Source organism: Hemicordylus capensis, chromosome 1, assembly GCF_027244095.1.
Source record: "Hemicordylus capensis ecotype Gifberg chromosome 1, rHemCap1.1.pri, whole genome shotgun sequence".
Taxonomy (NCBI): domain Eukaryota; kingdom Metazoa; phylum Chordata; class Lepidosauria; order Squamata; family Cordylidae; genus Hemicordylus; species Hemicordylus capensis.
The window spans coordinates 63,952,250-63,979,631 of NC_069657.1; the positions used below are offsets into that span (position 1 = coordinate 63,952,250).

A 27,382-nucleotide genomic window follows, 5' to 3' on the forward strand; every position below is an offset into this window, starting at 1 on the left:
GTGTCAGATTTTCCACCATTGATTATATGGCTATTTCCTCTGACCTTTTGGGTTATGTGGGGAAATTCAGAATTGCCCCTCACCCAGATAGTTACCATTTACTTAGTGAATTACATCTGACCCTGGGTAGATGGTTCCCGCGGTTGGAGCCCTCTAATTTTAGGAAGGCATGTTGGATGTTCTTCCATTTAGAGCTAAATGGTCAGTGAACCTGGGAGAAAGGGTGACTTTACTTCTTCATTCTGAAATCTGAACCTCTTAGTCTGATACATGATGAGATAGTTTTAGGGGGGATAGATGCAGAAACTCCCTTATTCTATCAGAAAGTAGTAGCATTGCTTCAACCTCTATTGACTCGGGATCAGGATAAGAGAGGGTCAAAGAATTTTCCTTGATCTAAAAGCTGGTTTGATAAGGAATGCATTGATGCAAAAAAGAAGCTGCTGCGAGAGTATCAGACCTATGTGGGAAAGCCCTGTTTAATGCCATCGTATTCTTTGGTACAAGCCAAGAGGCATTATAAACAACTACTGAAAACTAAAAAGAGGGAAGTGGATAGAGTTGTGTGGAATCAATTAATAGGGGCTGCTCAGCTTAAAATTTTATCTTTATTCTGGCATATTATTGCACGATGGAGCAGGCATCCTTTAAGGTCTGATTGTCAAATAACAGTATAACAGTATAACAGTTTGTCAAATAATTGTATAGGAAATCGGAAGTAAATGTTGAGGTTCCAGAGCTAAATGCTGACACCTTAACTGAATGGCCATTGATATCATGTGCAGAAATTGCTTCGCTTGTGAAACAATTAAAACCAGGAAAAGCACCTGGTGCCAATTATATATCGGCGGAGGTAATATCTTGCAATTTAGAATGGTGGACACCTGTATTGGCAGCATTGTTTTCTTATATTGACAGGACAGCGTGTGTACTAAAAGACTGGGGAGTTGCTATTGTGGTCCCCATATATAAGAAGGGTGATTGGAAGCTGCCAGGTCATGACCCAGGCCACGCAGAGGCCCATTGCAGGGGATGGTTCAGTTCGACCCTGAATGGTCAAACCGAACCGGTTTGGCATTGAACACATTCGATGTCGAACCTGTTTGCATATCCCTAGTTGTTGGCACTGAAGGGGGAATAATTGAAAGACAGATAAGCAGGCATTCACTCACTCTGTCTCTCACTGGGCCAGGCAGGCCCAGGACTCCACTCTTCTCTTCTATCCTCTGCTGCTGCAGTCTCTGTTTTTTATCCTTCCCCTTCAAGAGGTACTGGCACACTGTAAGGGCTCTCTGCCTCACAGGCACTTAAATATATTTTGAAACTTCCTTCTTTGGCCTCCAACTCCCTCCTGCTTCCCCCAGTCAATGGGGGCACAGTTACTCATGTTAAAACTTGATCGTAATGATAACAAGCCAACCAAGAAGTAAGGAGATCTCAAGCCAATCAGAAGCCAGTGCCATAAAACCAATCAGCAACTTGGGAAAAATGGGACTCAAAATGGCACTCGAATCAATTTGAGCTCGAATTGGAGTAGTTTTGATTCAAACTCAAATCAGGCCCTTTATTTCAAGGGTGTTTCAATTTGAGTTTGAATCACTTGAACCAGCCTGTTTCAAGTTTGATTTGAATCAAATCGATTTGCACATTCCTAGTAATCTCTGCGTCAGTAAATGACACATGAAAAATGATCTGAGCGAGGAATTAGAATGAAGAGGTGCATAGACTCACTTTCAAAATGGGTGGGGAGGGGGACATATGTTTAAGTGTCCATGCTGACATGAATGTTTCCAGCCTAGGGGTTGCCCTCGCCTGCCACCATCAGCCACTACTGGAGTTCTTCTCTGATAAACAAAGCAAAGGGAAACGGTAGGAAATCCTCACATGGTTTCATTAAACCTTGCAGCAGAATTCATTTCTCTCCATGCAAGGAAAAATACAAAAAAGAGCAACTTACTCCTCAGTAGTATCTAGGAAAGTACCTAATGTTGTTTCTCCATGTTTCTGTGAATATGAATGTTCTGTTCAGTATGCTCAGTACTGAATACAGTGCACAAACTTGTACAAAAGGGGTAGCCTGCACAGTTATTGGGTGTTTAGAATGATTTCAGAACACTAATGGCATGTGTCAGCAGTTGAGACCACAAAAGGTACGGGGAATAAAGCTTTGGTAAAGAAAAATACATATTTACATTTCTTTTGGGCACGTAAGTTGGGCACCTTTATTATGAAGCAATGGAGAATCACTAGATGGTAATGAGATTCCTAGAAGACAGAAAGTGCCAATTTACAGAAGGAAAAGAGGCAGATGAAAGGGAGATGTAGTCTATTGAAAAAAATACACATACATTAAAAATAAGGAATACAGAGGGACTGTCAGCCTGCACTGATCAGGTTAGACAGATAGAAATTAATTATATTTTGTTTTAAGAGGCTGCCTCTGCAGCCTTGGTCAATTTTAAAAAGCACATTAGAAGATTTTTCAAACTTGCTTTCCAATTACCTTGGATGGCAGGCAAAGTGCTTTGAAACAAAACTCATTTTAAATTGGTAAATGCAGCCAATCCCAACTGACAGCATTTTCAAAATTCATAACATTCTGCTACTGGTCAAACTAATTCTAAAGGGGAAACACATTATAACGGTCCTTTATTAAGGAGCACATGAAGGGCTGATAGTACAGCGGCCTGGCAAAAATATTATTTAAGACAGATTGGTATGAAAAGGAGAAATGGGTGGAACGTCTGCTGAGGAGGAAACTGTTTGAGTCAGACACAGGTACTGTGAAATTAAACATCAGTGTTCAATCTCAGTGTGTTCCAACCATACAATTTATTTGGTAATATTTCTCCTTATGATACCTCTCTTTCTTTCATCCCCTCTGAACAAATATATCAATAACGTACAATATATGTGGTGTTCAAGAAAAATATGCAGACGTGTCAGACATTTCAAAGCATCACCATTCTTGTCTCAGCTACCCTGTTTCCCCGAAAGTAAGACCTACCCCGAAAGTAAAACCTAGCAGTAATTTCTGATGTACCGCTAATTGCCCTAGTGCATTTTTTGGGGCTAAAATTAATATAAGACACTGTATTATTTTCGGGGAAACACGGTAGTGACAATGGCTGACATCCAGAGCAATGGAGCATTTGAGGTAGGACAATACACAAGTGCAAAGCTGTTGCACTAATCCTGGAGGGTTGTGCTTGCATTTGTGAAACAGTTCTGCTTCTGTGACATGTCTCATTTGTTTAAATGGAGAGTTTTGCACAAGAGCACCATAACACAATAGTGCTCTCGTGCAAATTTCTATTTTTAACACAACTAGGCTAAGCTCTTGCACCAGTACAAATCTGCTCTTTCTGCAAGTGCTCTTGTTGCTCTGAAAGTCAGCCATTGTTCCCACTCTTTTTAATGATATATATGGACATCCACTTCCTTCCATCAAGCACATGGTATGATGCCTTCTTACCTACGATGTGGGTCTATTTAAGGTGAATCTATCACATTCTCTGTGGACACCATGTTGAGAAACAGAAACTAACTTTTATTTTCTCTTTCCAAACTTTCCCAATTTCCCCACACAGTGCCACCTAGTGGCCCTGATAAACTATAACCACATCCCCCTTTCTAAGGTGGGAAAACAACCCGAAACTACAGGTTTTTTTTTCTTCTGCAGTCCTCTGGTAGCATCTCAAGAAGTGGAGCCCTGGAGAGGCTATCAGTTGTGGTGAGGTTCTTTCCAGGTACATGAGAGATTGTAAAATGAAATTTCATGAGTTGCATGCAGAAGTGTTGGATCCTTGGTGATAGCTCATGCAGGATTTTGCACCCCAACAATGTAATAAGGGGTTTGTGGTCAGTTTCTATGTGAAACCTTAGTCCTAACAGGTAGTCATTAAATAACTCACAAGGCCATGTAGTGGCCAGGCCTCTTTCAAGTGAGGGAAAAATTTCCCCAGGTGAGTGACCATGCTCAAAAACCTGCAGATGCCACTGATGTTTTGAGGTTCTGACATCTGGGCAATTGCACGGACCTTTCCTGGATCTGGCCAGACCCCTGTATTATCAATGATCTGGCCGAGGAACTTGATTTCTCACATTTATCATTAAGCGGTCTCCAACCGTTTCAGGAGAGCATGGAGTGATTGATCATGTTGTGTTTGTGTGGATCCAAAAATGATGATATCATTCATTTGGCACAGGGCCCCGTCAAAGCCTTCCAGGAATTGGGACATCCATTTCTGGATAAGCTCTGGTGCTGAAGAAATGCCAAATGGCAATTAATTAAAGCAAAAGGGTCCAAATGGTGTGATATATATAGTTCATGAAGAAGATTTGGATGGGAGGCAATGGGATCTGCCAAAATCTTGACTGGGCATCAAGTTTGAATTTTAAAAATTCCATTGCCAAGTTGTCCTAAGGAGTGTTCCATATAGATGCTTTTGTTTAGTATGATCAACACAGATCTGTACTTTCCCATTTGGTTTTGGTACCATCACCATGCCTACATACCAGTTGGTTGGGATGTCTGCTCTTGAAATAACACCGATCTCTTGCATTTGTTCCAGTTTGTCCTTTGGGTAATAAGGGCAGAGAAACTCGGTGTGGTGTTGCTAGGGCAAAGGGCTTTGTATTATCTTTAAGTTCAATCTTATAGTCACCCTCCAGTTTGCCTAGGCCCTGGAACAGTTTTCAGAATCTTCTCTTGATGTCTGCAGCTGGATCAGTTGTAATATTCTCTACCGTCTTCAGCAGGCCTAGGGCCTTGATTGTCTCAACAATGTTTGAGGGTAGTGAAAAAAATTTCTTCACATATAGCAGAGGCTGTCCTGGCCCTTGCAATATTGATTGATCGATTGATTGATTGTGAAGTTCTTGAAGTGCTGGTGCTTGTAAGTTCTTATATATTGAGAGGGAGATCACTGTTATATCCGCCCCTTAATAAATTTTAAATTCTACTTGGAGGCCTCCTATAGTAACTATGGTGGTCCATAGTGGTTCTGTTGGAGTGTCTCTGTCAATGGAGCCCAGGAAAGCTATTTCCATATCGCTCAAGTAATCTTCTTCTTATACTGTTGCAAGCATAGTTTTGGAGCAGCATACTGCCATGTAAGATAAAGTGTGCTGTCAAGTCAGTGTCAACTCCTGGTGACCACAGAGCCCCCCCCCCTTTTTTTTTTGCTGGAATCTAGGTTTATTATTTATAGGTGGCATCTGGGATGACTTGCTGCTACCCTCTCTAGCTTCAGCTATGGTCTAGTGCTTGAAATCATTCCCGTTTGTTGTAAAAGATGAAGTCTGTTGGTCTTTTATGCAGGAAGCCTGGCAGGTCTTAGCTTTGGCTGTCTCTAGATTTGGGTCATTCTGTAGTGTATCTGACAGGTGGCTGAGTCTAAGTCCTACCACCAATATGTCCCTGATGAGTTCATCACTCATTGCTCTATATCCACAATGTTGGATCAGGACATATAGAGCTGTGATAAAATCAGATGCAGATTCTCCAGGCTCTTGCTTGCATGAATGAAAGTGGGTCCATTCAAAAATAATATTGCACCGTGGTAAGAAGTGTTTCTCCAGTGCCTTTTACTATATTAAATTGTTTAATCTGGGCATCTGTGAGTCCCCTAGAAATGATTATGTTCTCTGCAGCTGGGTTATTCACAAAAGGTTTGTCATTTGTTGCTCCTCAGGCTGTTTATCCAGGTCAGACATTTGGGAAACTTCTGAAATCTATTTATCCAAAGAGGCCAGGCTTCAGGATGTTTAAAATCAAATTCTAAAGGAGAAGGTTATTTGGAAGCAGGGTGGGGTGGCCATGACTGCAGCTCAGAGTAGCAAAAGCTGGATTGCACTCACCCTTGAAAATCCTTGTAGGCCAAACCTTTCCAGCTGTAGGACTTTGTTCTCAGGTGGCTAGAGCTGTACTATTCAGAAAAAGGAGAAGTAGCTGGTTGTCCTACAGGGTTGGTACACTTGATTCTGTGTCTCCCTGTTTCCATAATGAAGTGTCCTGCAAACAGTTATTCACCACTCTGACACCATGTGGAGATAGCAAAGAGCGTAGACACTATGTTGAGCTGAAACAGAAACTAACTTTTATTTTTTCTTTCCAAACCTTCCCTGTCTCCCACACAGTGCCACCTAGTAGCTTTGAACTATATACAACTATTACCACATTCTCCTTAGTCATTCTAGGCTAGGCACATTTGAACCCAGGGCTGTTTAAGCTTGGCAGTGGTGTTTTCCCTTAGTGGAGCTTGCATGCTGTTTGTGTGTTTGTTTGAATGACCTTTCTGTATATTTTGTCATCTCCCAGACAAGAAACAAGATTGCTATTATATCCTTGGAGGGTGGTGAGCAGTCACTTGAACCCTTGTTTTTCAAAACATCACAGCACTCACATGAATAGTCAAAATGAATGTCTATGTCCACAGGGTCCCTTAGTAGCTTCATTATCTCTGCAGTTTACCTTGATAAAACAGCCTTAAGTTTTCACTTTATAGATATGTGAATAAAGTTGTACACTAAAAGGTCAGTTAGCTATCCATGTGCATCACTCAGTGAATGCAACATTAAGGACAAGCTACCCCACAAATCTAAACCAGTATAACAGTAGTTTCCTAAGGCCTCTCCCCCACAAAGACCTGGAAACTATAGTTCTTTAAGGGACTGGCATTCTCTAACAATTTCCAGCAGTCTTGCCAACTACAGTTCCCATGCTTACTTGACAGAAGCCCTGAGTGATGGCTGGCATGTATGTATGAGCCATGGCGAATCAAACTCTACAGGAGGATATTTAGTAGCACTTCATATTACATATTTTAATTCTTTGCAAAGTGCTATGCAAATGATGATGCTGTACTGATGATGAGTGATGACTGAATAATGATGAATGTCAGACAATGTTTTTAAGTGGAAGCTGTTAATACATTCAGGTAAACATGTAGCTCAGGCTATCGTTTTATAAATAATCATTTCTAGGGCTGACATAACGTTATATGTGCGTTGCAATGTAATGTTCATAGAGTTGCACAAGGTGCTGTTATGCTAAACACAACACACATGCAGTTGCTCAGTTCACAGTTATGATTTCCAATGGCCATCAATAACTGAACAATTGCATGTGTGCAATTTTTGTTTTTAGCGTACCACTGCTCTTGCACAACTGCATGAATGTTACATTGCAAAGTGCACATAATGTTGAACAGTATGTCAGCCAGTTGATTTGCAATCTAATGCTAATACATCCTCCCCTCCCCCTGCCACCATATGGGTTATAAGCTTTGCCACTCTGAAACTTGTAAGAGACTTCAAGGGAAGGTGCCCTAGAATTAGTGACAATGCTTTTGTTCCTGCCACTGATTAGTGTTATCTTTAAGGTAGGGTTATTTTAATGCACGGATTTCCCCCCCTCTCTAATTTACCTCCTGGCTCTGAACTCTATTAAAACAACTTTTGAAATTCATGGTTCTCTGTTTGAGAATTGCCAGTAGAAAAATTTGGAGAATTTGAAAGAACCATTAGCACAATGTGCTTTAATAAGGTTGTAATTAAAGCTTACAGGCATTGGAATAATAGGCCATGTTCTGGTTTTACATGGCTGCCTTGAGAAATACATGCGTTTATTAACTACTAATGGTGTGATTTACCATTGAGTTGTGTTGCTATCACTACTGCCTCTTTCTGAGCTCCCAGGGCATGCCGTGGAAGGAAGACATCAATCATATTTATGTCATATAGACTTAGATCGTATTGTCGTCTAGCTGCTTGGATTAAGGCTCATTGTGGAAAGGTTCTGCTGCATTGTGATACTGCTTTATTTACATACCCAAGTACCCCCTCCCTACCATTTCTCCAGTTTTAGACACAGATCACAGTATTAAATTTATATTTTCTGTGATACATGTGGTGGTATTTAATATCCTATGTCATTTCACACTCTCTGAGGAATAATGCTGGCCACAAAATAAATTTGCCGGGAAAGCAGCTATTGGGACAAAAACACAGTAATTTGTTTTTATTAAACAGTTTTATTATATGCAATGGAGGCTGGTCAAAATTTTATTTCAAATCAATTTTTGTACTATAGTTGAACATCTATCTATCTAGTTGAGGGGTGTGTGTGTGTGTGTGTGTGTGTGTGTGTACATACACACACATATAGACAAACATGCAACTATAAATTGATTTTATTTCAAATCAATTTTTGTACTATAGTTGAACATATATCTATCTAGTTGAGGTACACACTCACATACACACACACACACACATGCACAAACACATAAAGAAAAACATGCAACTATAAATTGATTAATTATTTCGAATCAATTTTTGTACTATAGTTGAACATCTAGCTAGTTGCGTTACACACACACTCACACACACATACACACAAACACTCAACTGTGGCTGCTAAAAATCCAAGCACTTCTTTAGCATCACATGGAGCTGAGGGTACACTTTTGAGTATGAGTATTTTGGGGATTGGGACATCAGAAACCTCATAAGGCACCATGACACTCAAATACACATTATGGAAAGGGTTAGATGTTCATTCACAGCTGCATGTGCACAGCTGAATCTCTGCGTCAGGGAGAGCTGGCTAGAATTGTATCCACATCAGACCCCGTGAAAGCACTTATTATTTGGGTTATTGCTTGGCAGCAGAGGCGCACTTACCCCGGGACTTTGGGGCTGAAGTCCAGGGTCTCCACAGTCCCTGGGGGCTCCCAAATCCTCTTTAGTCTGTCCTGGGTCGTGTGGTCGCCCAGTGGAGCACGATGATGCTTAATTTGCAGGAGAGGGGGCTCCAAAGGCCTTTAGGTCCAGGCTCCAAAATTACCTAGGTGCATCTCTGCTTGGCAGTGCATTTGATTGAAACCTGTGGGATTTACTCATACAGGATCATCCCAATCCAAATGCAAGCACATCTGTAACAGCATATTGTCTGTCCATTTCTGGGCACAGTCCAGTACTGAAGCCTAGACTGCACATGTATAAAGGTAAATTGTGTCATCAAGTCGGTGTCAACTCCCGGTGACCACAGAGCCCTGTGGTTGTCTTTGGTAGAATACAGGAGGGGTTTACCATTGCCATCTCCCACAGAGTACGACACGATGCCTTTCAGCACCTTCCTACATCGCTGCTGCCCAATATAGGTGTTTCCCATAGTCTGGGAAACATACCAGCAGGGATTTGAACCAGCAAGCTCTGGCTTGCTAGTTAAGTCATTTCACCACTGCCCACATGTATGATTGATTGATTGATTAAGTGCCGTCAAATTGGTGTCGACTCTTAGTGACCACATGTATAGCCTTGTTCAAATTGATTTGAATCATCTGTTTTGGGATGAGGGGAGATCTGAATTGTCTGCTTCCTCCTCTCAAGCAGATGTCTGGGTTGGACTTTTCAGTCTTGGATTGAAAAACACTCATAGCACCAATTTTACATGCTTCCCCCAATAGATTAGGGCCAAAGTGTTTGGGATGGAGTAAACTATTAAATTTTCAGTTATAAACTACAAGAGGTTTTTTTTTTAATTACCCATGTTTCAGTAATAGGACTCACTGAAAACAACTAGTTTTTCTTAATGTTAATTAAAGGAGAATTAAGGTCAACCCCATTTTATTTAACTGTCACTACCAAGAAACGAACCCTTCTTCATTAATCCAAAACATCCAGGACAGCTTTCCCCCTATTAATATAGGTATATATGAAGTGCTTATCATTTGTAACCAATCACTGCCTTCTCTAATGGATATTTGAAACCCTTATTGATTTGGGTAAATTTGTTTCAACTAAGGTCAATAATGATAAATGACTCTTGTTCTGCATGAAGTAACCTGGGACTTTGAATTAAATGATTGTAATTATCTGTAGTTACTCTGTAACTGCAACTCTTAGTGGTTGTGACACGATGCCCATCTACTTTTGATGGGGACATTTTCTGACCTTTTACCATTTCTAAGTTACTTTAAGACTTTGGAAAGTTAAAAAGGAGCTGAGCAAACATTATGTGCATTCAAAGGCACTATTACCTAGTGGTTATTTGGAGAATCAGGTGTATTCTTGCAGCCAAACCTTAATTAACTTTTTACATTGAGTACAAAATAGCCCTTTGCCCCATCACGTGTGAAGATATGTTCCCTAGTTCTGTTTTTCTTTCATCAGCTCAACCTTTCCTTGGACTGATTATTATTAGGGTTATGTCTAGCCCTTTAGAATCCCATCAGATCCCCAAAGTAGGGTACAATTCAAAGATTTCAGCAATATACATTTTTAAAAGTTACAGGCAAAAAGATAGCATTGAATTAAACAAAGCTTTTCTTAGATAAGCCACCCATTAATTAATTTAATTAATTGTATAACATATGTATGCCCCGTATGCCCCTTCCCTCCAGTTCACTACTGCTCGGGGAGGGGGGGGTCACAACATAATAAAAAGCTGCAATGTAAAATGATGAATACAGTTAACCAAGCTTAAGATAAATAAGCTAAAACCACATTTAAAATTACATTTTAAAAAGTTTCAAATTAAAAGTTATCTTCAAAGCTAAAAACTGATAATTATAAAAACTAAAAAACCCTACCAGATATAAACAGAGATGAAGCATTAAAAAGCCTCTTTAAAAAGATGTGTTTTCAATGGTTTTTTAAAAATGCTGAGGGAGGGAGCATGGCGAAGCTCTTCAGAGAGGGCGTTCCAAATTCGAGGGGTCACAACTGAAAAGACCCTATCTCAGAGATCCGCATCTCTGTTAGTGGCACAGCCATGAGCAGGGCCAGAGATGCTGAGCAGAGGGCCCTGGCAGGTTTGTATGGGCAAATGCAGTCCAACAGGTACCCTGGCCCCAAGCCATGTAGAGCTTTAAAGGTCAAGACCAGCACCTTGACTCTAGCCCGGAAATAGCAATAGCAATAGCAATAGCACTTACATTTATATACCGCTCTATAGCCGGAGCTCTCTAAGCGGTTTACAATGATTTTAGCATATTGCCCCCAACATTCTGGGTACTCATTTTACCGACCTCGGAAGGATGGAAGGCTGAGTCAACCTTGAGCCCCTGGTCAGGATCGAACTTGTAACCTTCTGGTTACAGGGCGGCAGTTTTACCACTGCACCACCAGGGGCTCTCTGGACTGGTAACCAATGAATCTGCCACATGTTGGGTGTGACACTTGTGAAATGACTTGTGCCCACAAGCATCCTTATAGCAGCATTCTGGACCAGCTGAAGCTTCCAAACCGTCTTCAAGGGTAGCCCCACGTAGACCACATTGCAGTAGTCCAATCTGGATCCCATATCAAAGGTCCCATTTCAAACTTGAAATAAATTAGGCTTGTTGGCCTTTTCAAAAATGTGGCTGGGGCGGGGTGGGGGGATGTTTTCAATCTGACTCATAGTCCACCCAGACTCGGAATTTCAGTATGCGCTTGAGTGATTGTTTACCTTTGCACAGCAGCCTTCCCACAATTAGTACCAGGGGAAAAGTATCCTATATTTGCCTGGAACACTTCTTGAACTCCTGCTTGAGTGCTACAATCCTACAAGGAGCATGGATAGCTGTTACATAGTCATGCCCTAAAATTCCACTATTGATCTTAATTGGCTTTGTCATTTTTGCTGATAGCTTCCCACTGCCAGCTATTCTAAATCAATCCATTTCTGGTTCTCTTATCTATAAAACTCTCTTACTCTCTTATTAGTAAATGAACCAAATAACTTAGGACTGAAGCCAGGATAGGATTGTAGGCCTGAAATGATGTAATCCACCCCCAATAAGTTCTTATGTATATTGTTGCAATACCAGTAAGAGAGCTGATGTGAATGTGAGCTATGAGTCAGAAGTCTACTGAATTAAATCTCACCCCAAGAGGTACTCACGAGGAGACATCAGGAAAGCCACCCTCTTAGATCTTGTCCTCTCACTTCAGCTTCTGCATTATGGGAATGATACTTGTCTTGCAAGGGTAAGAACATAAGAACAGCCCTGCTGGATCTTCTAGTCCAAGGCCCATTTAGTCCAGCATCCTGTTTCGCACAGTGGCCCACCAGATGCCACTGGAAGCTACAGGCAGGAGTTGAGGGCATGCCCTCTCTCCTGCTGTTACTTCCCTGCAACTGGTACTCAGAGGCCTTGCCTTTGAGGCTGGAGATGGCCTATTGAGGGTTGTTGTAAGGGTAACTGAGATCACATTTGTGAAGTGTTTTGAATACCTCAGAACCCTATTTACATATCAAGTGTGATTATTTATTTGTTTTACTTAAAAAATAATATCCCACTTCTCAGCTTTTAAATAAAGTTTTCAAAGTAACTAGCAGTAACAAAAATAATTACTCAAACAAGAAAAAAAGTTCAGTAAAACAAAAGAAATAAAAGCACAAAGAAGGGCAAAAGTAGCATCCATAAAACACAATTAAAAATAGCAGCATCATACAGTACAATGATCTTAAGAAAACGTTCAGTAGAACAACGGTCCTAGTCTATAACAGAATAGATGCCAGCCAAGATATGCTGAGAACATTCTGTAATCAGGATTCCATCATTGAGAAGAACCTATAACTGTTTGCCAGCTCCCTCACTCAGAAGGCAGAGCACTCAGCAAAGGGCCTTTGACCAGATCCTAAGATTTATGTGGACCAACCTCTGCTGATAAAAGTGTAGGCTTTCCTGATACTTTTAAAACTTTCCAGTAGTGCCATGGAAGGGTTTTCTGGGTGAGTGTGTGTGTTTATACATCAGCACTGCAGTGTTTAGAAATCCATAACCACATGTCAGCAAGGCAACAGTTTGTTTTAAGGCAAGCACCTACTGTATGTGATTGGTCTTGGCCACATGGCTGTGGACCTTTAAAGTTACAGCAACACCATGAGGTGAACCCATAGAAGAGTGGCTTCCACAGTGCTACTGTAACATATAAATGGTGCCATCAGCAGAAAAGAAAAGCCAAGGAGACCGGACTTTGAATAAAAGTAGAATGTGTGAATTTCACTTCAGCATTCAATCTTATTGATTGGAATCAACTTTCATTTAAATTGGAGCAGACAAATATAGACCAGAGAATGCTCTTTCTAGTTAAAGCCCGGTATTCTTACACTTGTATCAGGTTAGAATTTCATCTTCAAGGGCAACTGCAGATCCAGTCAATAATACTTTTAGAGATGTAAGACAAGGATGCTTGATTGCTCTATTTCTAATGTTTATATTAACAGTATTAAAACAACCTTTAAAGACTGTCAGTATTGCTTCCCAAATACCAGCGTGTTGTATAATAGATGCAGACAATATCCCAGTCATGATGGGAATCAGACAATTACTGCAAAACTAAAATATTCTTACAGGCATAAGTATTTGAAAATTAATGGTATTTTTCACTTTCCCTAGAAGATATCCCATGATGCATCAGCTTTTTTAGGCGAAGTACTCTGTCGTCTTCCAAAATTATGTCATTGCTCAAAAACTGCTCAGTCAGACAAAAAATACCAGTACTTTAAGAGACAACATAGAGACATATAAACCTAGATAATCTCTGCAAGAATGGTCACTCTGACAGCTGAACAAACTGCTCAGACAATGACTGTCTGCCTAAGCAGTGACCCATGTGATCATAATAAAAATGAACACAATGCCACAAGAAAAGCCTAGTGTGCCAGATTATCAGGGAATTCATGATAGGGATTCCTGAAGTGTAAAGCAGGAAGCTTAAAATGCTATCTGCCCATGCTATGCCTTACAAACACAAACATGTGAAAAAGCCAAACATGATGAGGTAACTATAACATCTGCATTAGTTCTTGATGTAATGGCATTTACGTCCTAGTATTTGCTAGCTGTTAGGACTGCAACTTTAATGATTTATTGACATTTCTGAATATGAATCAGTCTATACTGCCTTATGGATGCCTTCAAAAACTCATGGTTGGCAAAATTAAGAGACAGTACTTTTGCAAGGGCTTGCTTTTCTGATCCATTGCATTTAAATTCAGCTGTAGTTAGCATTTTATTCTAGATTGCTGGACATTGAAATTCAGCTTGACTCGGCAGCAATGAGGATATTTCACTTTCCCCCATAGTCCATACATGTTAAGAAGAATTATTCATCTGTTGGCCACATCCATTATTGAGTAAAGGATTTACCTCTTTGATGTTTCAATCTATGACTACAAAAGTTTTAAAGAGGCATTGCAGATATCCAAGAACTGGACTCTGCAAGAGTTTTTGTGGCAGAAGTGAAAAAGAAGACCTTCTTTATTATTTACTGTATTGTCTATGAGACTTGAATAGTCAGGAGATTTTGACAACTGAGAAAATTAAGTATAGAGGGTAAATAGAATAATTACAGCAGATGCATTATGCCGCCCAGAAATGTAAGTTTGGGGCAGTATACAAAATAAGCCGTCAGACAGATGGACAGATAATATGTAATAGCTAACTAAAATCTGGGCAAAATTTGTTCAGATCAACAGTAGCTAGTTCTGCAAAGTTAGTAATCTGACAAATATGTTTTTTCTTTAAATAATTAGGAACATAGGGAACATAGGAAACTGCCATATACTGAGTCAGACCATTGGTCTATCTAGCTCAGTATTGTCTTAACAGACTGGCAGCGGCTTCTCCAAAGTTGGAGGCAAGAATCACTCTCAGCCCTATCTTGGAGAAGCCAGGGAGGGAACTTGAAACCTTCTGCTTTTCCCAAAGCAGCTTCATCCCCTGAGGGGAATATCTTGCAGTGCTCACACATCAAGTCTCCCATTCATATGCAACCAGGGCAGACCCTGCTTAGCTATGGGGACAAGTCATGCTTGCTGCCACAAGACCAGCTCTCCTCTCACAGACCAGCTCTCCTCTCAATTAAAAGTGGGACATGTAACAAAATGTTGTAATGTATTGACAACCCCTCAGTGGGGTATCCCTGTTCAGGGCTCCAGCCAGCCTGAAGCTTTGTAGTATTGCTCAGGTCTCAAAGGGGCATGGAATGAAGTTTCAGGTGCAGGAAAGGGGGAAAGGACATCTTTTTGCTTTCCCACTCTCTTGAAGCCTTGCTGCGCAGTGCGATATCAAGCTGAAGGAATAGGTTTGGGGCTGGCTGCCAGCCCCAAATCTGAGTATTTTGTTGCTTCTTTTGTTGAAGAAGGGGGTTGGTTCTGAAGTGTAGGTGGAAAGTCTTTTTTACATCCTCCCACCAAATCCCAGTATAGTGCAGGGAGGGTTTTTTTTTTTTTTAAACCTCATGGTTATATACAGTATGTGCCCATTGTTCACCAGCAAGTTCTACTATCCAGTGGCTAAGCAACAATAAGGGCATCTCCTCTGCTTTATTCTGTGCTCACATAAGTAGCACAAATCTGAACCATCACATTCTAATGAACCACAAGTGCAAATCTTTCAGTCCCTTATGACAGATATTTTACATATCTGTATTTACAAATAAATCTTATGGATACACATGAAAGGGGTCTCAAAGCCCATAATTTCAACTGATTCATCTGCTATTTAAAAAGAGCATGTTTTTTTCTTTTGTTTGAACTGTGTCTTTGTATGTCATTGTGAATAACAGCTGTTCAGAATACTACTGCTTACAAATGAAAAAAAATAGTCCTATGATATTCAACCATGATATTAACAAACTATAAACTCTGAGTAATACTGAACAAAAATAGTGGCTGACATCTTGACTAAATTGCTGCACGGGAGTTACACTGGACTACTACATTTCAATTGAACTTCTTCTGTTAAATTTAGTCAAGATTTCAGCCATTGTTTTGAGATTGTGCCATATTACGCTTGCATTTCATTTAGAGAGTAAAACCATTGCTTTGGTGGAAAACCTAATCATTATAGTGAGAAAATCATAGTACCCACCATAACCTGGATTAAGTGATTGATTGATTGATTAAGTGCTGTTGAGTTAGTGTCAACTCTTAGCGGCCACATAGATTCTTTCCAGGATGATCTGTCTTCAACTTGGCCTTTAAGGTCTCTCAGTGGTGCATTCATTGCTGTCATAATCAAGTCCATCCACCTTGCTGCTGGTTGTCCTCTTCTTCTCTTTTCTTCAACTTTTCCCAGCATTATGGACTTCTCAAGGGAGCTGGATAATGTGTCCAAAGTAATACATTCAAAATACACGTTGGCATCTCGCAGATGACAATGGGAAGAACATTAAATAAGATTGTCTTAACACATTACAAGTGGAAATCCATAAGACAGCATCAGAATTCTGGAGTGGATTACCTTTGGTCAGATCAGCTTCAGACTTTAAAGAGAAATCTGTTAAATAGTCTGGTTTTTCAAATTTACTACTTATACAGTCAAGAGAGCCTAAAGCCTTTATCTGCTCTTGGATACCAGAATGAGACCAGATTTTTATTTCTGACATATTCATCCTACTTTGTCTTCCTCCTGTCTTTCTGCAGCTCCTGCCTTTGATCCTGTCCTGGTTCTGAAGACAAGAACATAAAGACAAGGAAGATAAATGGACAAAATGTTCTCAACAGAACCCAGTGCAAACTTGATGATGTATCATCAAATAGTATGGAAACATGAATATTATGAAAAAATCCTATCCACTTCAAAACACACACACACACACACACACACACACACACACACTGATTCAACTAGGAGTGGCTAAAGACGTTTGGACTTGGAGTGACTTTAATTAGGATCACAGTAATATGAACTGTACAGACTAGAAGAGAAAAGTAGTTTAGAAGAACATAGAATGTGTGTGTCTGTGTGGGTTCATGCATGTGCATAAAATTATAGTTCTTAGGAATGGTATAATATTGAAGATTTGCTATATGGCTCCAGGCAGACGTTGATCATAACACCCCAGCTGTGCACAGAAGTTCTCTTTTAAAAAATGCAATCATTGATTGGCTGAGAGATAGAAAGCTCCCCAAAGCAATATTTGGAAACTATTGTTTGCTTCCATTCATAGTTTAAGAGGGGCAGGAGCAAACGAAAATCCAGACCTGTAAATTATGCATTCATGCTATAATTATTCTTTTTCAACATAAATACTATTCACTGGGAGTGTACAGTGCATAAACAAAATGCATGATTTTATATCTAATACATCTTGAACACAATGACATATGTCTGTCAGTATCAACTCAGCCCAGTATTGTAAGTGGTAAGCTCAAGTCCCTCCAATAGGCTGCAAGCCTCTATCACAAGACAGACTTAATTTAATTAACCTACTTGGCAGTCTCTGCTCAGCAGGAATCTTGTAATGAAATAACAAGCAATAACATAGCCCTCGTCCCTAGAGACAGAATCCCTTCAGGTCAAGGCTGAAGTCACTGGAAGGATGAGGTCAGGGGGAGCATGTGTTCTAACTGCCGCAGTGGCATCAGATTAAAGTGGGGAGTTTTCTCAAATTCATTTGATAGCCCATTTTCTAATCTTTCTCTCCCTGAAATGTAAGAATGCTTTATACCCTCTCAAAGCATTTCTGACAACTGTGAGCAACAGCCGTGTAAGATGAGACCACAAAGTTGCTTGTGGAAGTGAAATGACTTATAAAAATGATTTTTGTTCATGTCAGTGGATGTGTCTAGGTCATCCTTTGCTAAACAATCTGCTTTTGTATTAATGATGAGAATCACAAAGGAACCACAAAAGGTTTATTCTGCCAAAGTGCTAGGATTCTGTGCCTAAAAACTCCACTGCAGTAGAATTAAGGTAATGTATTCTTGAAGCTGAATGCTACAAAGTAAGGACATTTATTCACTTATTCATGAATACACACACACACACACACACACACACACACACACACACACACATAACCATAACACTGAGTTCAAGCTGAGGAGACCAAGGATTCTGTCTTCCTAGACTTTGCATGAGTCTGAACAATTATACCATGGATGCCCACAAATCCTTTATGTCTTTTGTCTGAAACTGGACAAGTACTGGAGTCCTGAAAAACCTATGTGCCCTGAAAGGAAGGCAAGAAGGAAAGTGCCTGAGCGAGGGAGCTGTTGTCTTCAGCTCCTGAAAAGACCACATACTGCTTAAGACAACACTGCTTTGTAAAAGTTATGTAACATATTTGTTTACTTTTAATATTGTAAATTGCCTTGGATGCCTCTGTCAAGATGGAAAGGTGGTATAAAAAAGGCAACAAATAATAATGCAACAAATAAAAATGCAACAAAATTTTTCCTTTCCCCTTTCTACTGCAGTGGAGTTTTTAGGCACAGAATCCTAGCACTTTGGCAGAATGCTCTGAGGGCCCTGCAGCCCTCAGGGACATAATCGCATGTTTCTCAGAGTGCTTCTGAGGGAAGGGGAGATCAGTGAATATTGTCCCTGTGCATGAGCGCCTGTGCATTGGGTTTGAAGTCCAGGACCTCCACACCCCATGCGGGGCCCCAAATCCACTTTAGTCTGTCTTGGGTGCTGTGGACGCCACTGGCCTGCACTGCGCCGGGCAGCCAAGTGTGATTATGACCTGTGCTGGGTGTTTTAGAGACAGAGGGGAGGGGAGGAATGGGGAAAGAAATATGTGGGATGGGAATATGTTAAGTTGTGTGTTGAAATGTTTCTCCTGATGCATATTTGCATGAATATACCTGTTTTATATTCTTACATTCTTGTGAGTTCAATTGCTGTTTGTGCCCTCAGGATCCCCTGTGTTGAAAATACTGTGTTTGTCATAGTTTGTGTAGTGGGATGATACTTAATTTGTAGTGGGGGGGGGGCTCTAGCAAGGGGGGCGCTACAAAGGCCAGGCTCCAAAATTACCTGTGCACCTCTGGATGCTACTATGGGATGTGTACTTTCTTTGCTTGCACAGGTGCAGCTTTAGTCAGGATATCAGCCTGTATTTGTATTTCTGTTGACTATGGAAAAACACACACATGAAATGTTAAGTTTCAACCAGGGCAGGCCCAACTGCTATACAGGGTAAGATGGCTGCTTTTGGCAATTCTGACAACTTGCTTTAATGGTACCCAGATCTCAATCTCTGGGTATTATATGAGAGGCACTATCAGGTGCAATTTCACCCCTTTCCCAAAGCATGAAGCTGCAAGTGGGCATCTGCCAATGTGCTCCTGTCCCTCTATATGCTTTAACTGGAGGGACGTGGCATCCCTGTTGCCAGGAAGCAGCAGGAGGAGAACGGAGATGGCCGGGAGGTGGGGCACAGACTCTGAGAGGTGGCCAGCAAGATGTGTGGCAGGTACAGGGCTGGTGCATATCTGGGCTGATCTGAGCTGCCCTCTCTATGTTTTTGGTAGCAGGCACAACACAAAACCCAGGATACGGTGGCAGCAGAATTTGGATGACACTTCTGCCTCCAAACCTGAGGTTCGAGCAGCAAAACTCACTACAAACTGTAGGTTCAATTTGTGGCATGGAGAGGCAAACCTTGGGTTGCTCTCTTGATGAAACCACGGTTTCACGCATTCGGACAACCACAAAATTGAAACTCTTTGTCGTTTGCCTCCGGTTTGGTGTTATGTGTGAAGACAGCCACAGAGTGGCAGTAGATCTTTGTCTCATAAGAATGAGTTTTGCTGGAATCTTCAGGTGGCACAGAACATGGTGACCTACCACCTGGGAGAAGTTGGGATGCTTGGAGCATATTTTGTATCTGCAGGCTTTTATAGGACTATACCGATAAGTTACTGGCCTTCTTTTCAATGTACGCTGGTACTATATAGTTTTTATGGTTTATGGTTTATATTGACTTTATTGTTTTGTAAACAACATTATACACTTTATTGTAGAAATATGGCTCAAACACTTAAACTGAAGCTGAAACCAAATAAGATGGAGTTACTGATTGTGGAAGTCGGAACTTGAAAGATGGTTTAGACCTGTATTCGATGGGTTTATACTCCCCCAGTAGGAACAGGTATTTAGTCTGGATCCAAACCTCCCTCTGGTTTCTCAGATTCAGGCAATGGCCATTAGTGCTTTCTCTCAATTTTCAGTGATACACCAGCTATACCCATTTCTGAAGACAGATTATCTTAAAACAGTGGTGCATATGCTGGTAACCTCCAGGCTTGACTAGTGCTGTATATGGGGCTGCCTTTGGACAAAATCCAGAATCCACAATTGGTACAGAATGTGGCAGCCAGATCGATCTTCAGCTCAACCCAAGGAAAACATAACACCTATTTTAAAAGAACTACATTGATTACCAATATGATACATTGATACTGAATGGCTTTGGGCTCAGAGTATTTAAGAGAGAGCCTTCTTTGTCATGAATCGTGCTGCCTATTAAGATAATCTGGGGAGGTCCGTGTACAGCTGCCACTGGCTCATCTGATGGCAGTTTAGAATTGGGCCTTTTCTATTGTGGCTACCCTGGGATTTTGGAATGTACTTTCTGTCAGTATGGGATCTTTCCCATCTCTATCTCCCTTAAAAAACACACACACACACACACACACACACACACACACACACACACACACACACACACACACACCCTTAGGACAAACCTGCTCTGTCAGGCTTTTAGTTACATTTTTAGATGGTTTCAAATTGTTTTAATTGTTTTACTGCTTGTGTTTTTAGCTGTTTCCTCAATCATTAAATGTTATATAAACCTCCTTGAGATTTGTGCATTACAAATGTGAGAAATAGATTCAGATTCCTTTAATAATGTGAGAAATAAATACAATTGCCAAAGTCTGAACCTGAACTTCTTTAACTTGGATTGAGCCACTAGACTACAAAAGATATTAGCATTTTCCATATTTTTAATCTTAATCTCTTAATTAGATTTATTTTATTAGATCTAATCTCTTAATTAGATTTATTTTAAGTCTACTGTGATATTTTATATTTGCCTTTTCCCATTTCATTGCTCGCATTTCCTAGCCTTCAAGGTGTAGAGAGCTAGCAATTCAAATAAATGAAGAAATCCATCACGTGAGATGGGACACCTCCAGATTCAAGTTACAAAAGTATAAACTTTTGTTCAAACAATTAGCAGACATTATTCTGATTGGCTTTAAGGCACACCCATCCTTACTGCCATTTCACTCAATTTTATTTTAGTTTCTCTCTCTTGCTCGCTCTCTCTCAAAACTCCTTTCTAAGTAGAGAATGGCTCCAATTTAGGGTAATTTTATACAACCCCGGTTACATTTCAATTTATAGAAATAATTAGAGCAAATTAGATCATGGGGAAAGTTTAATTAACTGAGCATAGTTTTGAATTAAAGTCCATTTCTGTGGAAATTGGAAAAGCCTCAGTAATTCAGTACTTCATTATAGCATGATTTAGCATCCTAGATTATTGGGGTGGGGGTGAGGGGGACTATATGTCAGCATCCGTGAAGCAGCAGATTGAGTAGCTATACTTCTCTGTGACCCATAGCTTTAGGCTTTCCGTTTGCCTACTGTGACACCTTAGGGATGGATTCCACATGTAATCATTTCAAGTGTTTTTGAACCAATTGCTTGACTTCCAAAACACTCTGTTAAGCTTCATTTACATACTTGGGTAGCAGAATAAAGTGTGTATAACATAGTTATTACTTCTTCCATATAATTAAATATGTACTGAATTTACTGCCAATGCTGGTAGGGGGAAAATCTATCTCCCATGATATTTAATTCAGCAACGCTTTACAAAAGTCACTAATTATAGTTAATTCTATTGGTATTTGAAATTTCATTAATCATGATGACTTAATTTGGATTAATGTGGATGTAATCTTTTAATTTGCTGGGTATTTAGAACTAATTTATTGTCAAATATTGGATAGAGTTATATATTACAGGAAGCTACTTTTTTGCTTTAATAATCAGTTGCTTTCTTATTAATGGTCATTTAAATTGGTCAATATTAGTCAATAGTACTGTCAATGGATCAGCACAAAAAGAATCACCTTGGCAAAAAACCCACATCCCACTAACCCCTGGATTATAAGGCATTCAGGGTTGTTTTTTAAAGCCTAAATCCACTATCTTTCACCGATACCTAGTCATCTAAGTTCTTCATCCTGATCCAGAGCTCCAGTGTGCAAATGTACATTCATAACACCTTTGTATGAGAGTTTTCCATTCACTTTAATGAAGTGGCCTGCTTTATGCAGATATTTCTCTGTGACCATGGAGCAGCTCTTTCCACTGAAGTACAATAACAGAAAGTGGGATTTATGCATTTACTTATACATTCATACCACACCCTTTAATACATGTATTTCCAGGGTGAATTACAAAAATTATACCAAAAGAATAAAAATCCAAGTTAAAAGAACAATCTTAAAACCAACAACATGAAACACTGCACCTAAAAAAAAGAAAAGTTAAATCAGGGCCATTTTTAGCATAGCTGACTGACATCCTGATTAACAAAGTGCTGTGCTTCATGAGATGTGCTGGTGCTGTGGACCCAATGGTCTAACTCAGCACTGGCCCTTGTATGGAGAAGTGGGGATTCTGGGGAACTTCTCTTTCACAAGAAGCGCTCTGTGCTGCCTGAAAATATGTCCCTGATATTTACACAGCTCTCACAGGCATATTTTCAGACAATAAAGGACTTCTAGGGATGGGGAAGGTTGTCAACATTTGTCCCCCCCCCCCCCCACCGCCAATGCAAGTTCCGATGCTACATTTGTCTGGAATTAACCCGCAGCACAGGCATTTCTAATAAAGCACTGCTGTCAAGATTGGTTCCAGGACTCGGGCAGGCAGTCTTCTCAATGAAGTTGGCCCCCACCCAAGAACAGGTCCTCAGGATTGGGCAAGGACAGATTGAGCCTGAGGTCTAGAGAGGCACAGGTGGAAGGTTGTCTGCCTTCCAGGCTGAAAGGCTAGGAGGAAGGCAGATTTGCAAACATCTAGACTCAGTAGTGAAGTGAGCTGTTGTTCCAGCAAGAGCTACTTGCTTGTATGAGGCTTATAAAGTCTCAGAGCCTAGAGCTGTTAATGAACTCATCAGTGTTAGCAGTTGGGGCTGGTTGTTCCCTTGCTTCCAAGGAGACCCCTTACTCCTGGAGAGCCTTTCTGAGAGAAGGCAGGCCAAGCAACCAGACAGGCACTATTTTTGCTCCACCCCCATCCGCTGACCTTAATGGGTGGATAGACTAGGCTCCTCTTTGGGGTCGGAGTCGTAGGCAGGAGCAGAAGTTTCCAATGCTTGAGTTAGGCTCCCCTCTGGGGAGCTTATAGGGGGCTTCGGGGGAGCCCCCTGGGGTTCTTGTGCCTGAGGTTCTGCTTCTGTCACCTCTTCAGGCCCTTCGGGGTCCCCCGGGATTGAGATTTTGCTCTCTAGGGTGATCCTCTGGAGGATTGTTGGGCTCTTCACTGGTGGGCAGAGCTAGGGGGGAACTCAGGCCGAACTCTAGGAGGACTTCAGTCTCAGACCCACTCCCTGAGCTCTCCTCAGGTTGCTCAAGCTGGATCATGACACTCACATTCCAGTAGTCAGAATGTCAGCCCCTGTCGTTTTTGAAAAAATCCCACTTCTGATTGATACAGATTTGCAAAGGCATGTCTGCTCATGGCTTTCATACAGCTCTGCCTCTCAAAGTTTGAAGAAAATTCTACTACTTCAGTGGTGGCTGCTTCACAGTGCTAAGAACCAACAGGATGAGGCACAAGAAGAAGACCTGCACCATATCAGCTGTTTGCTGACTTGTGTAAGATAGTACAAATGGTACCAGTTGTCAGTGCTTTTGTTTGCCGATAGCCCCTGATCATGCTGGATATATTACTACTAACAGTGCCAGTAATAAATTACTACTGTAAACACCCTATTACAAACACGCTCCTGCCAAAAGAACCCTTCAGAGTAAAACCAATTATTTCTCTTTATCTGGACATCCAGATTAGCAGGTGACAAACTGACAAATTTAGGCTTTGAACAGTGGCATGCAAAGTATTGTGATCTGTTTGGCAATATAAATAGAAACAAACACTGGTTTTTCCTTAAGTCCGTGCAGAGCTCATTCTTTATTTAAAATATTCTTAAATCATGCTTTTGTTTATCGTAAATGATAGTCCCACATCACTTCAAAAACTTTCTGGGTTAATTGGAACTTTCAGGTACTCGTGTTCAACTCCAAGAGATAATTGTATCATAATACAGTATGGCAGTGCCACAGAGGATGGATAACACAGCTGCCAACTGGAGCTATTCTGAATAAGTGACAAATCATTAACTGCAAGTCTCTGGATCTCTGTGCACTAGGTGGTTACTGCTGGAGGGAGGGAAGACCAGACAAGGAGCTGTACAGATCTGAGTAGGCAGATGCTGCTAGATTAATGACTGGCATTGTCAGTGCTCAGCTATGGGAATGACTAAAACAGCTTCAGAGTTTCATCCCTACTAGTGGGTGTTGCTATGGGTACCATCTCAGAGATGTCATATAAAACAGGGATGGGGAGAGAATGATGAACAACAAAAAGAAATAAAGGATATGCATGGCATAACAATATAAAGACACATCCTTCCTACACAACAAAAATGTCTTACATTCTGTTACAGGAAAATATGAAAAAAAAGAGCAAGATAGAATTGTTGCAGTCTCAACAAATTATATAAGCAAAATGGCACCACACAATGTTTTAAAATGCATGGGTTTAACATCATTGCTCACAGATGGAAACTATATGGAGCTTTAGAACTACCTGCCTATCACCTTCAGAAAACAACAACACAACAGTTTAATTGTTAAACCCTCCTAAGCATCTGTACAACATGTAAGAGAAAACAATTTCATAAATATATTTTAGACTGAAGGTAAGAAAGCTCAATCAATCAAAAATCTGCATAATTAAGCCAGTATATAATTTTTCTGACTAGATACATGATACATTTTACTATAGCTGAATTATATAGCAGAATTGCTTTAACTTAATTTCTTTTCTGTTGTTCACAGATGTCCATGGAAATGGATTTTACTTGGGCCTACATTCAAGGATTGCTTTAGAGGTAGATTGGCAGAAGAAGTTCTGATGATCTCCTTAACAGGTGAAGATAAACCTGTCGTGTGAAATTGTTTGGATTTTTTAAAAGTGTTTTTATTGTTTTATTTTTTTAAACTTTGCTACATCTTGCTAAAGTCAGATGACTATATGCAAATAAAAACCTACCTATCTACTTGCTGTATGACAACTTCAGCATGAGTATTCTAGAGCATGTACTCTGTTCAATAGCCACCTATATTTCTGGGTAGTTAAATATAACACTGGAAATCTATTAAATGTTCCTTAACTTCTGCCTTCTGCATATCACAGTAATAATTGTTATTCATTGACTGAGATTTAGCCGGCCAGGTATTGCTGAAGTTCTAAACTAAAAACCTGGTCAGGCAATATGTCAGCCTGAGTTGGTCTACTTGCCTGAGCAGTGAAATTAGAATAAGGATACTCATGACAGTTTCAGCAGTTCTTTGTGAGTGGCGCATGCTTGGAATAAGAAATGTGCTTCTCAAGGAAGCTGGAATTTTTGTATCCTCTTGCACACCACGTGTGCAAACAGGCATGGGGCATTTTGTGTAAGTCAGAAAATGAACATTTGGAGCTGGTTTTTTAAGACACTATGAAACATTCCTCTCAAAATGCCCCTATCATAGCAGATAACATGAGTAACATTATTACAGATATTATATTTTATATAATATGAAAAGGCAATACAATTTTAAATGAAGAACCCTTATCATGAAGAATGTATGCCATGTGGGTTCTGCCTTCTTTCATTTTATTTGAAAAAACCACCAGCATATAATAATTTAACCTTGAGAATATATTTGTGCAGCTATGGCTCAATTAATTCAAAGTAAGAATGATTTATAGACATATCTCCATTGTAGAATCCATAGGAAAGAGCTGTGGTATGCAATGACAAGGCAGTGGAGTAAAGTCAGGAATATTAATGGTTTATTGAAACAGATATTATTTACAGAGAGGCAGGTGCGGTCTGCTTTCAGTGCTCTTGCTGCTGGCTGTTTATTTTAGCCCTGCCTCTACACCAGGACAGAAATAAAAGTAACTAAAGGACCATTCAAAACCTGGCCTGGATCAAGGAATGGGTTAACCAAAAACACCACATCCAAGAACATCACTTAGCTGTACAGTATGGCTTTGGCTGGCCTAGATCCATTCCAGGTCAGCCAGATGACAATGCTGTTAATATTCATCATGAGAAACCTCCCTTGGAGAACAGCAGGTGGAACGTTGTAAAAGCTGATATGTCTTTTACAATGAGGGATCCTTGATAAGGGATCCTGTAATAGCTAACATCATTAATCATGTTCAGTGAAACAAATATAATGCCTCCTGTGACTCTTCTGTCCTATGTCTTAACATACTGGTCTGTGTAGCACTTGTGAATCTTCCGTTAGACTCCCCACTGCCCCAATAAAGAAGTTCCAGCTTCTATACATTTTGAAAATTAAAATGCAACTTTCTGGATAAGTTTTAACTAACAAATATACTGAATGTTTCAATTTGCAAGGCCAAGTAGTTTGACAAGGTTTACATCTTGTTCCACATCTTGGGCATAATGTTGGATTAAATCATGAGTCACCTCTTCTCTTATCAGCTCCATGACTAACTGTTCTAGGGCATAACCATTTCTTCTTTCCAGACATTTTGTCTCCTTGTCTTGATTTAAGTTTATATTTACCAGCCAATTTGCACATAGTTGTATTTATCACTGCATTCATTATTCACTATTGTCGCATTATCTATAATGAGACTTTCATTGATACTGAAATTCGGACTCAATGATAATGACATTTTTTTAGTTTACGTTTGTTTTTAATCTCAATATCACCACCAGAGTTTTGATTAGGAGTGTAGTACAAGAGTACATTGTTAAAACGATATCACTTCTTTGGCCTGGGATTTCTACCTGTATTGGTACTGTGTGAATAAGTTTGTTTTTTCTTGCTCTTGAGATTTGTAATTTTTTGTACTCTTTCCCTTCTCTGACAAATAGTTCAGTATTATTTCCAGGATGACCTATTCTATCTTTCCTATAGATTTTATATTCAGGAAAAAGTTTTATACCCAGGGGAAAAAAGAATAGATCCAGGAAAGCTAAACTTCATGTGAATATTCAACTGATTTAACTTCAACAATTACTTTGTTTCAGTAAAAATGTTGATGTTTTCCATTTTCAAGCATGCCAAGGGCAGTGAAAATACCATACTGGTCTAAGAAGATTGCAATAAAATTGGTTGTATCTCATCTTATATTAGAAAATAAAACCCAAGCTTATTTAGTTTATCTCAAGGGGCTTTGTTTGTTTGTTTTAAAACTCAGATGCAATGTGCACAGCCTAACACAAATTTAAGAGGGCTGTGTTGGATTGCAGCCAATACGCTTTAAGTTTAAAACAAAAAACAGTGATCTTCAGGAAGAGACTATGATTTAATGAT

General features: G+C 40.1%; 1 long non-coding RNA gene across 2 annotated transcripts; it reads left to right on the forward strand.

Moving 5' to 3' along the window:
- The first annotated feature begins 2,627 nt into the window (after positions 1 to 2,627).
- LOC128348252 (uncharacterized) lies at positions 2,628 to 27,156 on the forward strand. 2 transcript variants are annotated; one of them, XR_008318037.1, is made up of 4 exons: positions 2,628 to 2,778; positions 16,427 to 16,542; positions 24,878 to 24,969; positions 27,097 to 27,156. It is a non-coding gene; the product is annotated as an uncharacterized LOC128348252 (long non-coding RNA). The 2 variants fall into 2 exon arrangements; XR_008318035.1 differs by lacking the exons at positions 24,878 to 24,969; positions 27,097 to 27,156 and having other exon boundaries at positions 16,427 to 17,556.
- Positions 27,157 to 27,382: the final 226 nt, after the last annotated feature.